Genomic DNA, 14,473 nt, shown 5'->3' with positions numbered 1-14,473 from the left:
AAATATATAAATTACCAATAAGTGCATAAAAAGGCACAACATCATTAGCAATTAGGGAAATTCAAACACAAACTACAAGATATCTTTCATTCCCACTAGAATTATGATACCAAAAAAACAATAACAAATGAATATGAGGATGTGGAGAGAAACTGGAGCATTCATAAATTGCTGATAGGAAAGTAAAATGGTGAACACTTTGGAAAACAGTTTAGTGGTTTCTCAAAAAGCAAAACACAAAGTTACCATACAACTAACAATTCTACTCCTAGTTTTACACTGAAATAGCTTTCATCACATAAAATAAAATAAAATGAAAATATCTTGTACATAAATGTTCATGACAAGGCCCACCTATATATCCGCCTCCACCCACCTGTGCAGGACTCAGGCCCAGGGTAAGTCCAGGTTCCTCACCACCCACCTCCGACCTGTGAGCCCAGGCCTAGCCCACTTCCATCTTGGGACACTGCAGACATTGCCATAGTCTTCCCCACAAAGTAGCCTCTACCTTTCGACAACAGACAGGGCCTAAAAGCAACTACATTTCGGAGCAGGCATCCCAAAGCCGGTTTAAGGTACACCATTTCAGCCCAATCTCTGAAAGATTTTGCATCCATCTTGGGGCACCTCCACTGTTATCTCGAGTTGCCTCCCCTATTGCAATCACCACCTTTAGTTGCAGTAGCATCCATCGTGGGACACCTGTAGGGTCTGGAAGCCCAGCATCAAGGTGAGGTACAGATAATCTGCATGGCAGAAACTATAATATCTCAGATCCACACTGCAAGAAAATAAGACACATAAACAACAAGAAAAAATAAGGGAGGAAAGTACCCCAAACAAATCAGGATACTATCATAACAGATCCCATGGCAGTGAAGTTGATGAAATGTCAGAGAAGGACTTCAGAATGATCATAATTAAAATGATCTGTGAATTAAAGAATGACCTAAATGAGCAAACAGAGACAAAAACTAATCACTCCAACAGAGAGAAAAGAGAGCAAATACAGGTAGCAAAAGATTACTTCAAGAAAGAGATAGAGACTCTGAAAAAACTCCAATCAGGGGTCTTTGAAATAAAGGAAACAATAAACCAAATAAAAAACTCAATAGAAAACAGCAGCAACAGATTAGATCACATGGAAGACAGAACATCAAATGATGAAGACAAAGTATACAATCTGGAAAATAAAATTCACTACACAGTGAAGATAGTAAGAAACCATGAACAGAATATTCAAGAATGAGGGATAGCACCAAAAGAACAAATCTAAGAGTTATTAGGATAGAGCAAGGCACAGAGTTTCAAACCAAGGAATGTACAATCTCTTCAATGAAATAATATCAGAAAATTTCCCAAACATGAAGAATGAATTGGAAAATCAAATACAAGAGGCTTACAGGACACCAAATGTACAAAATTACAACATATCTACACCAAGGCACGTTATAAAGAAAATACGTGGCATACAGAAAAAGGATAGAATTTTAAATGTCATAAGAAAGAGGAATCTCCCCCTATATCATCACATATAGGAGGAGAACAATTTGTATCTCAGCAGATTTTTCAACCCAGACCCTCATAGTCAGGAGATCATGGAATAATATATAACAAGCTCTGAAAGAATATGGATGCCAACCAAGAAATTTATACGCAGCAAAATTAGGATTTAAATTTGATGATGAAATAAAAACTTTCCATAATAAACAAAAGTTAAAAAGAATTTACAACCAGAAAGCCAGCAATACAGAACATCCTCAGCAAAATATTCCATAAAGAGGAAATGAAAAGCTATGATGAAAATCAGCAGAGGAAGATATTACACTAAAGGAAAAACTAATCAAAGGAGAAAACAAGTCAAGTTAAATACCAAAAATAAACAAAAATGGCTGGGAATACAAATCATCTCTCAATAATAACATAGACTAGCATATTGCATTAAAAAAAAAACAACAACAATATGCTACCTCCAAGACACTCATCTCATAGGAAAAGACATCCAAGGACTGAAGGTGTAAGGTTGGGAAAAATCATGTCACTCACATGAACTCCAAAAGCAAGCATGGGTTTCCATCCTCATATCAAATAAAGTACACTTCTAAGCTAAAGCTAATCAAAAAGGATAAAGAATGACACTACATACTGCTCAAGGGAATCATACACCAACAAGACGTAACTGTTATAAATATATATGCCCCAAACAATGGAGTTTCTATGTTCATCAAACTCTTCTCAAGTTCAAGAATCAAATAGACCATAACACTATAAGTCTGGGTGACTTTTACACACCATTTTCACTACTGGATAGATCTTCCAAACAAAAGCTGAACAAAGAAACTACAGAACTCAATAATACAATCAATAACTTAGACTTAACTGACATAAATAGAATATTTCATCCTTCAATGAGCAAATCCACTTTCTTGTCAGCAGCACATGGATCCTTATCTAAAATAGATCATATACTATGCCACAAAGCAACACTTAGCAAATACAAAAGAACACAGATACTAACCTGCATTCCATCAGATCATAATGGAATGAAACTAGAAAATAATGATAAAAGAAAAAAATAAAAGCTACCCCAATACCTGGAGACTAACTAATAAGCTACTGAATGATCAATGGGTTGCAAAAGACATCAAGGAAGAAATTAAAAAATTCTTAGATGTAAATGGAAACACTGATAAAACATCAAAATCTTTGGGACACTATGAAGGTAGTACTAAGAGGAAAGTTCATTGCATGGAGTTCATTCCTTAAAAGAAGAAAAAGTCAACAAACAAATAACCTAACATTACATCTCAAAGTCCTAGAAAAAGAACAGATCAACACCAAAATTAGTAGAAGACAGGAAATATTTAAATCAGAGCTGAAATCAATAAAATTCAAACAAAATAAACAATTAAAAAATTGACAAAACACAAAAAGTTGGTTCTTTGAAAAAAATAAATAAAATTAACAAACCCTTAGCTATGCTAACAAAGAAAAGGAGAGAGAAAACTCAAACTACTAACATACATGATGAAAAAGGAAATATGACAACAGACACAACAAAAATACAGAAGATAATTACAAATTGTTTTGAAAACTTGTACTCCGATAAAATAGAAAATATTGAAAGCATCAAAAAATTATCTAGAGTCAAATGATTTGCCCAAATTGAATCAGAATGATATACACAATTTAAACAGATCAATTTTAAGCAATGAAATAGAAGATGCCATCAGAAGCCTATCAACCAAGAAAAGCCCAGGACCAGATGGATACACAGCTGAGTTCTACAAGACCTTTAACAAAGAACTAATATCATACTCCTCAAATTATTTAGTGAAATAGAAAAAGAGGAAGAACTTCCAAACTCATTCTATTAGGCCAGTATCACCCTGATTCCCAAACCAGGCAAAGACACATCAAAGAAAAAAACATCTAATATCTCTAATAAACATAGATAGAAAAATTCTCAATAAAATTCTGGCAAATCAAATACAAAAACATATCAAAAAGATAGTGCATGATGATGAGGTGGGGTTCATCCCAGGGATGTAAGGTTGGTTCAACATAACAAAATCAATAAATGTAATTCATCACATCAATAGACTTAAAGATAAGAATCATATGATTATCTCAACAGATGCAGAAAAAGCACTTGATAAAATACAGCACCCATTCATGATCAAAACACTAGAAAAACTAGGGATAACAGGAACATATCTCAACATTGTAAAAGCTATTTATGCTAAACCCCAGGCCAACATCATTCTGAACAGAGAAAAATTGAAAGCATTCCCTCTAAAAACTGGAACAAGACAAAGATGCCCTCTTTCACCACTTCTATTTAACACAGTTCTTGAAGCAATGGCCAAAGCAATTAGACAGATGAAAGAAATTAAAGAGATATGGATAGGAAAAGAAGAACTCAAATTGGCACTATTTTCCAATGATATGATTCTATACCTAGAATACCCAAAAAAAATTCTACCAGAAAACTTTTAGAATTAATAAGCGAATTTAGGAAAGTAACAGGATATAAAATCAACACCCATAAGTAAAAGGCATTTCTATATATCAGTGACAAATCCTCTGAAAGGATTTTAGTGTTTAGCATTTCTTTCAATAAAATTAACATTTTTTCAATGTGTATAGAAAATTTGATTAAGCCAAAATCCCACTTTGATCCTTTATTACTTATATAATGAAATAGTTTTGAAGGTAATATTGTCTATTATTTATATAGACCTTTAAGGAGGTATATAGACTAAATGAGGAAAACTACCCCCATTTACAATAGCCTCAAAACAATAAAATACTTGGGAATTAACTTAATGAAAGAAGTGAAAAACCTCTACAATGAAAACTATAGAACACTAAAGAAAGAAATTAAAGGAGACCTTAGATTATGGAAAGATCTACCTTGTTTTTGGATAGGAGAATTAATATTGTCAAAATGACCATACTGCCAAAAGCACTATTTAGATTTAATGCAATCCAAATCAAAATCTCAATGACATTCCTCATATAAATAGAAAAAGCAATCATGTAATTCATCTGGAAAAATAAGAGACCCAAAATAGCTAAAGCAATCCTTAGCAAGAATAGTAAAGCAGGTGGCATCACTATACCAGAACTTAAACTACAGAACAACAGTAACAAAAACAGCATGGTATGGGCACCAAAATAGATTGGTAGACCAAAGGTACAGAATAGAGGACACAGAGATGAACCCACCTAACTACAGATATCTTATATTAGACAAACGTGCCAAAAATATACATTGGAGAAAAGACAGTCTCTTCAACAAATGGTGCTAAGAAAACTGGAAATCCATATGCAACAAAGTGAAATTAAACCCCTATCTCTCGCAATGCACAAAACTCAACTCAAAGTGGATCAAGAACCTATGAATTAAACCAGAGACACTGTACCTATTAGAAGAAAAAGTAGGCCCAAATCTCCAGCATGTCGTATTAGGACCTGAATTCCTTAATAAGACACCTATAGTGCAAGAATTAAAATCAAGAGTCAATAAATGGGTAGATTCCAACTAAAAAAGTGTCTTCTCAGAAAAAAAAAATCAGTGAGGTGAATAGAGAGCCTACATTTGGGGAGCAAATTTTTACCACAAGCACAGACAGAGCACTAATCTCTAGGATATATATAAGAACTCAAAAATCTTAACCTCAAAAGAACAAATAACCCAATCAATAAATGGGCCAAAGAACTGAATAGCCAATTCTCAGAAGAGGATATAAAATCAATCAACAAACATATGAAAAAATATTAAACATCTCTAGCAATCAGAGAAATCCAAATCAAAACTACTCTAAGATTTCATCTCACTCCAGACAGAATAGCAGCTATTTAGAATACAAACAACAATAAGTGTTGGCAAGGATATGGAGAAAAAGGCACAGTCATTCACTGCTGGTGGGACTGCAAATTGGTACAGCCAATCTAGAAAGCAGTATTGAGATTCCTTGCAAAACTGGGAATGGAACCACCACTTGACCCAGTTATCCCACTCCTCAGTCTATACCCAAAGGACTCAAAAACAGCATACTACAGAGACACAGCCACATCAATGTTTATAGCAACACAATTCACAATAGCTAAACTGTGTAACCAACCTAGATGCCCTTCAATAGAAGAATGGATAAAGAGACTGTGGTATATATACACAATGGAATACTATTCAGCATTAAAAGAGAATAAAATCATGGCATTTTCCGGTAAATGGAGTTGGAGAACAAAATGCTAAGTGAAGTAAGCCAATCTCCCAAAACAAAATTTTGAATATTTTCTCTGATATAAGGATGCTGATTCATAATGGGAATGGGGGGGACGAGCATGGGAGGATTAGATGAGCTCTAGATAGGGCAAAGGAGAGGAAGGGGAAGGAAAGAACATGGAATGAGATGGACATCTTTACCCTAAGTACATGTATGAAGACATGAATGGTGTAACTCTACTTTGTGTACAACCAGAGATATGAAAAACTGTGCTCTATATGCGTAATATAAATTGTAATGCATTCTGCTGTTGTACATAACAAATAAGAATAAAAGCAAAGTTCATTACTCTATTATTATAACAAAAAGTAAAAACAATCCATGAGGAACCGAGAAAATGTGGTTGGTCCATATAATGGAATATTATTCAGCCATATAAAGTAATGAAATATTGATATATGTTACAACATGGATGATGCTGGAAAACACTGTGCTCTGAAAAATCTAGCCACAAAATATGGCTAAATACATTACTCCTGTTAGTCCCTTTATAAAAGTACCTAGAATGGGGAAATAAATAGAGACAAAAAACAGAATAATAGTTCATTAGAGGATATAGGCAGAAGGAATGAAGAATGACTTATGATAGGTATGTGGTTTGTTTTTCAGATAATGAAAATATTCCAAAATTAAATGGTGGTGGTAGTTGTGCAATTCCAGGAATAATACAAAAACCAAACAATTGTATATTTTCAAATGATAAATCTTACTTACAATTATTAATTATATTTCAATAAAGATATTAAAGATGTCATAATAACACAGGTCTATAGGCCTTATTTAAAATGTTTGGGCCAGATGTTTCTGTGAAGGTTTTAGATTACAGAAAGAGCAATACATCCCATTTATCATAAAAACATAATACTCCTTAAGGGATGTGGATAAAGAATGTTAATACTTCATTGAAAAATCTTGATATAAATTGTTTCAATCAAGGCTGGTTTTTTCCTCAGTTGAGTTCAGGCAAAACTTGGGAAATTTTAATTTTGTAGAACTTTTGGATTTTTAAAATGTAAATAATGGACACTGGACCCTTATTAAAGATAATAATATTAGTAATAATACAACTGCTGATTAGCAGTTGCCAAATGTCAAATGTCAACTAATATGGCAAATACTATACTATACATGGTCACATATATGATTAGAAATTCTAACTTTTGCCGGGAACAGTGGCATACACCTGTAATCCCAGCGGCACTGGAGGCTGAGGCAGGAGGAGCATTATTCCAAAGCCAGCCTCTGCAAAAGTCAGAAGCTAAGCAACTAAGTAAGACCCTGTCTCTAAATAAAATGAAAAATAGGGCTGGGGATATGTGGAGAGCCTCTGAGTTCAATTACTAGTACCCCACCCTCCCCCAAAAAGAAATTCTAACTTTCTCCTCCAATAGGTATAATTAACCCCAAATGAGGAAACTGAGTTTCCTTATTATTTAGTAAGTTAATTGCTCAATATAATATTATTAAAATAATATGCTGAATATCAAGGTCTATATAAATCAGAGACAATATTACCTTCAAAACTATTTCATTATATAAATAATAAAGGTTCAAAGTGGGATTTTACCTTAATCAAATTCACTGTAGACATTGAAAAAAAAATGTTTATTGAAAGAAATGCTAAACACTAAGTGTTAATTTTAAATATTTAAAATATAAAATCCAAACATCTTCAAATATCCCATAATTAAACTATCATCTTAAGTTTCTGCAAACTTTTTATAAGTCCTATGTAAAAGTAAGGCAGTATGCAAAAAAAACGTTGTGTTTTATCTTAAAGAAGATCTATCTTTTTATCTACTGATGAGAAATCAGAACAGATTACTTTTTTACTTTACAGGAAACTTCTTAATTCTGAAAATATGAAATGTTTTTTATTTATTTATAGCATAAGTTTATATTCCACATAAATTTATATAACACCGATGTTCCTAGGATAACTAGGGGACTGTTGATATACTGTCTTTCAAGGAAAAGTTTATCATAAGTAAGACATAAGTAGATCTTTCCCAAGGCAACTTTTATTTGTGTTGCCATAGAATTAATGAATCTTGGAGTATGTTGTACTTAAAAAATTCAAGAACCAATATTCTACAATACTAATCTGGTCATATTATTCTATCATTTTAAAACCTAAAATGGGTCCTCATTGCCTATAAGATGCAAACTGCTTTGCATGGTGTTCAAAAGCTTTCTAACCTTAGTCTAGCAGGTCCACATTATCTAAACTCCAGGTGCTTTTAACTATATCCTGTTCTAGGCACTAAACTTTTTTTCAATTTCCTAATCACAAGATTCTGCTACAGCTTAATGGCTTCACAAACCTTGTTCTTACCTCAATGTAACCTTATCCCTAGTCTTATCTATCTTGAATTCATAGGTGTTCTTGAAGACTCTGTTTCAATTACGTATGTTATCTGTATAATTCCCCTATACATGCCAGACAAATCTGTGATTATCTGATTGACATATAACTCACTAAATACTGCACATGCTTATCTCTATAAGCACTCATAATTTCAGCACAAAACAGTAAAGTATTCATTATTATAATAATGACATATTAACTGATTTTTGTCTTTGGAAATTAAAGTATGAAATCTTTGCACGAGATTTGTTCCATCTCTACAGATGGGAAAAAGAAGTTACAGATTATTAAATGTAAAGAATAAGATCTTCTTGATGTTAACACCAATTCATAAAAGACCAGAGATACTGACATAAGAAAGCAATAATGGAGTAAATCGGGATTCCTTAAATTGAAAAGAAAAATATTAATTTATACACTAAAGTTTATAATTCTGTTCAGGAGTTATAAAAGTTTTTCTGTTTTCCAGATACAAATAATTTATGTTTTGCATGCCAAGAGGCAAAATCAAGTTACTACTGTGTCACTACTATTTGTAGTATGCACAGAAGCAGCAATGAAAGTGTCACATACGCATCTCTGTGGCAATTACTCAACTCTGCTGCTGCAGTGTAAAAGCCACCATTGACAATATGGAAATAAATGAATGTGGTTGTTTTCCAATAAAACTTTATTTATTAATAATAAAATTTGAATTTTTAAATTTTCATTTCACAAAATGACATGATTTTTACAAGGTCATGTGATAGATATGGTGGGCCAGAGTAGGCCCATTGGTTATAGTTTGCAAATCAATGGTGTGGTTATATTTTTAAATCTGTTCATTATCTTGAAATACTAGATTTCATATCTGGAATAAATAAATTAGAAGGTCACAAAATTTTATTTAAATATAGAATGTTGCTACTGAATTAACTTTTACAATATATATCTTCTTATGCAGGTAAATTTTTAATTTCCAGTCAATTTTTAAGTAGATTTAACAAAACTATCTCAAGGTACTTCTATACTAGAGTATTCCATCAGGTTTTATACACAAACACATCATGGTTCTTTTCTTTTTATATATAATTTACAGTAGGTATCTTAGTGTTTTTTCCCCTTATATACACATGGTCTCATGTTGCCATCACATCAGAAATACAGTTTGCATGGGAATATTTTTAAAATTCAAAACATTGTTCTGTTGTCTTCAAGCATTTTACACTACAGAATAGAAGTTGGAAACCCACCTAATTTTTACTTCCTGATAATAACATGCTTTTGTTCTTTCCTTCCTATGTAAAATATTTTTTTCATTATCATCATTTGAAAATTTTGTGATATCGTCCCTTTTTGTGTTGTCATGTCTTATATAAAGACTTTCTGCATTTATAGGTCTTTCTCAGCTTGGGAAAAGTTTTATTTCCTTCTTTTTTTGTTGCTGTTGTTTATTACTTTTTTTTTCAAATGCTTTATTCTATTCTTTTGGAAAAATTATCTATATTATTGTCTCATCTTCAGAATCTACAAATATTTAAAAAATTAAGTGGTCTTCATACTTTATACTCATATATATCATCTTACTTGTATGACATAACTTTTAGCTATATAACTTTTTAAGACTATACTCTGTATTGACTAAACTTTATCACAATATCAATTCTGCCTTTTACTGCTTCAAATACAGATTTTTAATGTTATTGTGGTAGACAGAATAATACTCCCCTGACCCAAATATGTTCCATCATAATTTTGAGAATCTGTGAATAAGTTACCTTATATGGCTCAAAGGATTATGTGGCATGATTAAATGAAGAACCTTAAAATGGGAAGATCTCCCTGGATAATCTAGATGTGTCTTGAAAAGTGGATGACCTTTCCCTGCTATATTCAGAAGAGGTGACTACATAAGAAGCCATAAAGATGCCATCTTGTTGACTATGGAAATGGAAGAAGAGGGAAGAAAGGAATGTGGGCAACCTCAAAAACTAGAAGTCAAGAAAATGAAAATTATCTTTCTGAGCCTCCATAAAGGAATGCAGCTCTGCAGATTTCTTTATTTCAGCCCATTGTGGTATATGTCAGGCTCCTCAACTATAGAACTATAGGAAAATAAAATTGTTGTTTTAAGCTACAAAGTTTGTTGTAATTTGTTATAGCAAGAATTTTAAAAAGTATATATCTCTAATATGTTTAGTTTCCTTGTACTTATTTTGTTTTCTCTATCTTCCTATTATCACATCATCAGTATCTGTCCTTTTTAAATAGAATTTTCCTATCCACAGAGTTCATGTATGCCTGAATATGTTAAATATCAAAGAATTCCCTGAAATGTTCTTCTTTAGCAGAAAATTACTTTTAAGTTTTCATAGGTATGCCTCAGAGTCTTCAGCTGATTTCCTTTGCCTTGATTTTGTGGGATGTTTTGTTCCACTTAATTCATTTTCAAATGCTAAATTTATTTATTTTTGTATTTTAAAAAGAGTATATGCTGGTCCTGCATAGTGTAATGTTTTCCAAATATGTTTAGGAGAGATAACCTGAAGGGGTAGAGAGGAGACACAGAACAGACCCCTAGAAACAGAATCAGAAACTGATTATACTTGCCTATATTAAGAGGAAAAACACAACAACAACACTGACATGCCCCTATTGAGAGAAATTCAGTGCTATATTAAGTCTCTATGAATAATGGGAGTATATTATAATGTTCAAGTATATGGTTCAAAAACAATGGAAGAGAACTACATATCTTCAACCCTTCCTATATAATGAATTTGATCACTGGAAGTGTTACAATATCCAAAAAATAATATCTCTAATACCGGAGCCAAGTTTTTCCATCCAGTGTTATTTTCTACCTGGTGTAGGTCATAAACCATAAACCAAAATTAGAACATTTTCTTAGGTATCCATTTGTTATTCCTAATACCCAAAATATTTAAATATTTTCAACATTTAAAGTATGCAAAACAAATGTGCTTAAAATACAGTCAAGTTTCTTTTCTCTTTGTTAAAATTTTAAGCTGTTCAATCTAATTGTTATGCTATTTTTACAACTATGTCCCTAGTAACACTATTATGGAACTAAATTACTTTATTACTATCCCCGTTCTCCATGTTCAGTGGTATAAAGCCATGAACTTGACAAGAGTCCCTCATTTATTTACTTTCAAATTCAATGAAACAGATTGTTAAACCTCTGGATGTAGAACACATATTTTTTATTGCTGTTTAACATTTCAAAATTATTTCATAAAAATATATACATACCCATCTCACTCAAATTATCCAAAGATACTTAACATTTCTTCCATATAGGAAATGTTAAATACATATAGTAGCTATGAAAAATAATCAGTTCTAGGACTATATAATCATTATCTCTTCAGTAAGAAATTCTTGAGAGTAGCAAATACAAAATATGTCTCACTAGTTAGTATCGTTTTAGTTATTCTGAAAGAATACTAAGAAATATATATTCTAAGTAGTATTTTTAAGACTTCACAATTACAGCCAAATCTATTGATATCAAAAATGGGGGAAATATGCCCTAGTTCTTTCATGTAGAAACATGTTTCTACATGAAAGAACTTCTGTAGGACCAATATTTCCATGGAAATGCCTTGTGCATTGGAGTGAGGGAAGAAAATTATTCTTTGTGAAACTTCATAATTCTTCTACATACCAAATATTTTACATCTCTAAACTTCAGGGTCCCAAAAGCCATTACTTACTTTAAAGATACTTTAATAACTCAAAAGTACTACCACACATTTCCAGTTAACCAGAGGTATCACCCACAATGGAAAACCAGAGCATTAAGTTAACAGTCCTGGCCTAAGATCCCTCACCTTGTGTAGCTTTTCAGTAGGGCAGTTATCTGATCAGTGGCTGGAATATGCTGGTGTATATTATGCCAATGAGTACAGCTATGGTTGCACAGCAGTGATTCTGGGTAAATGCATCTGTTCTAAAAAATGAAATTTTTCTATCAGCTAAATTTTTTTAGGGGATAAAAGAGGGTAGGAAATACTAGTACTTATTTTTGGTGTCCTATTTAAAGCACTAATCTCAACCAGCCTGTTAGTAACAAAGCTGATGTTGTAAACTTTTTACAAATTCAAGACAGTTCAAAAAGACCTACTACTGAACCCCTAAAATCACTAAGTCCATTATCTTGTATCCATTTTTCCTCATTCTAGTTTCTATTAGAAATAGAGTTGAATAATGAAAGAGTCAAAGGAAAGAGTCAAATGTTAAAGAGTTCAAATTAAAGTGCTAAGGAAATAAAAGTTACACATATATATCCTTAAGATTTATTACAAAAGTAAGAAATCTTTCCCTCTTCAATTTCGTCCTTATCCAATGATAACATCTTACATCTACAATTGATATTACAATTGATGCCTACTTTCATTGGTGACTTGAGCAAAGAAAATAATGAATTCTATGTACAGCCTTGTAGTGTCTAATCATTAATGGATTAGAAACATGCTCTCCCTTCCTTTCAGGCTATATATGCACGTCATTAAAAAAAAAAAAAAAAAAAAGGAGGGATGGTGTGGGGAGGGGCGGAGGGCAGGTTATCCTGCAAGACATTTCAGAACAACCCTGAATCATTAATGAATACATTAGTGGTTTCTTGATTATTTCTAAACCTAAAGATTAAAAAAAAAATCATAAGGAAAAATTAAAAGTACTTTAAACAGATTAACCATTTTGTCAAATTCAGATCATATAGACAGATTATAAGTATAAAACACTTTGTAAAGATTATTATTTTAAATACATTTTCAAATCAGTCCTTCCTAAAAGGAAGGACACAAACAAGTATCCCCACTTTAAAGATGAGAAAGAGTTATTACCTAAAAGCAATTAATGGGTTATTACCTAAAAGCAATTAATCCTGCCAGTTTCCTGACTTGTAGGCCAATGCTCTTCCCAGTGTTAACAAGCAGTACAAGTTTCCTTCCTGAAGATTTACACTGCAAACCTGGCACAGGGAAGTGAAAGCAGAATTTTAGCTCCTTTGTTTTCTCTCTGGAATGTTTGCTCTGCTGAATCATTTGGGGCCAAGTGATATGAGCAAAGGAGAGGACATTTGAAATGGTTGTTACCCTACAGCCACTGACTGTCAAATATAGACCAGGCATAGGGGTTGAAGGGGGGAGCCTATAATGGGGAACCTCCAGGAATGAATTGTCTCAACTTTCTGAGAAAGTACACTGAGCTCAGAAAAGCAAGAGAGAAAAATAACTGCAAGTGAAGAGAACAGATTCCTAAACCCTTCTTTCAGAATCATCCACATGGACACCAATGTCTCCTGGATTAAGGGATTCACCAAGCACCAGGTAAAGTAACCCGGCTCCAACACCAACACCACAAGCACCAAGTCACTCTTCTCTGCAAATATTTTAGTCTGCATACTTGTTCACTAATAAGGAGAAACAGGAAAACGAATAAGCAGAAATGATACACGAAAGGTAGGCCTGAATGAGAACTGCAGAACCAAGAAGGCAGCCCAGGGGGGTGGGGGAGGAAGGGTCGCAAGATAATTGACAGCAGAACGGTACCAATCCCTAGCCGAGTGGAAAACCTCAGGAAGTGGGCGGGACTAACGTTTCCAAGGCCCAGCGGCGAGCACCAGACACGCTGGCAGGGCAGGAACGGCGCGTTCCTTAGCAACCGCGGCGGCCACGCCCACCCTGCGCCCAAACCCTGCGCCCGCTCTCCGCTCAATCCCACCTCGAACGCCTAGCTCTCGGGGAAAGGGTCCTTAAGTGATTACCCGAGCTCCGGGTTCCTCTTACAAAATCTCCCTTCCCCCAGTCCGCTCAAGAGCCGCTCCCAGGGGCGGAACGATCGTGTCCTAAACGTTTTGAGGACTCAATTAAGGAGGTGCGCCCGTTTTCAGATCCGGGCCCGGAGCTTTCTTTGCAGGGTCTCCCCAGCCCCTTAGCCCTCACCAGATACACACACACACACACACACACCTCCGCTCAGCCAAGGCAAGGGCTGACAAACTTCGTGTCCGGCTGGGAATGTTGCTGTCCACCGTCCTGTCACTCAGAGGCAGGGGCGGGACGAGCCAGGCGCACGCCGCTATTCCCACAGGGCGGTTCGAAAAAGGGGCAGGGCTCACTCGGCAGAGGCGGGACCAACCCTCAGTCTTCTCTCTGATTGGTTGGTCTCTCTCCCGCCTCTGCGCGATCCTGAAGGCTAAAGAGCGCTTTGAGGCGTTTCCTTCCTTTTGAAATAAGTTAGAAGCTACCACACCTGTCTGGCAAGGTAGAAATGTGAAAACTGACTTATTTTACAGATATAG

At 34.2% G+C, this 14,473-nt stretch overlaps 1 protein-coding gene across 2 annotated transcripts in view; it reads right to left on the bottom strand.

The window, feature by feature from the left end:
* Positions 1-14,249, bottom strand: part of Triqk (triple QxxK/R motif containing) — a 72,289-nt gene extending 58,040 nt beyond the window's left edge. The window contains exons 1-2 of one of the 2 annotated variants that reach the window (XM_071602428.1): positions 14,142-14,214; positions 13,039-13,141 (exon numbers count right to left, since the gene is read on the bottom strand). The gene's annotated coding sequence lies outside the window, so the exon portion shown is untranslated. Of the gene's footprint in view, positions 1-13,038; positions 13,142-14,141 lie in introns of both variants that reach the window. The other variant, XM_071602430.1, reaches the window with a different exon arrangement.
* Between the last annotated feature and the right edge of the window lie 224 nt (positions 14,250-14,473).

This window comes from Marmota flaviventris, chromosome 15, assembly GCF_047511675.1.
Source record: "Marmota flaviventris isolate mMarFla1 chromosome 15, mMarFla1.hap1, whole genome shotgun sequence".
Taxonomy (NCBI): domain Eukaryota; kingdom Metazoa; phylum Chordata; class Mammalia; order Rodentia; family Sciuridae; genus Marmota; species Marmota flaviventris.
Note: the sequence above shows the minus strand (reverse complement) of the source record. Positions and strands in the feature narration are given on the sequence as shown.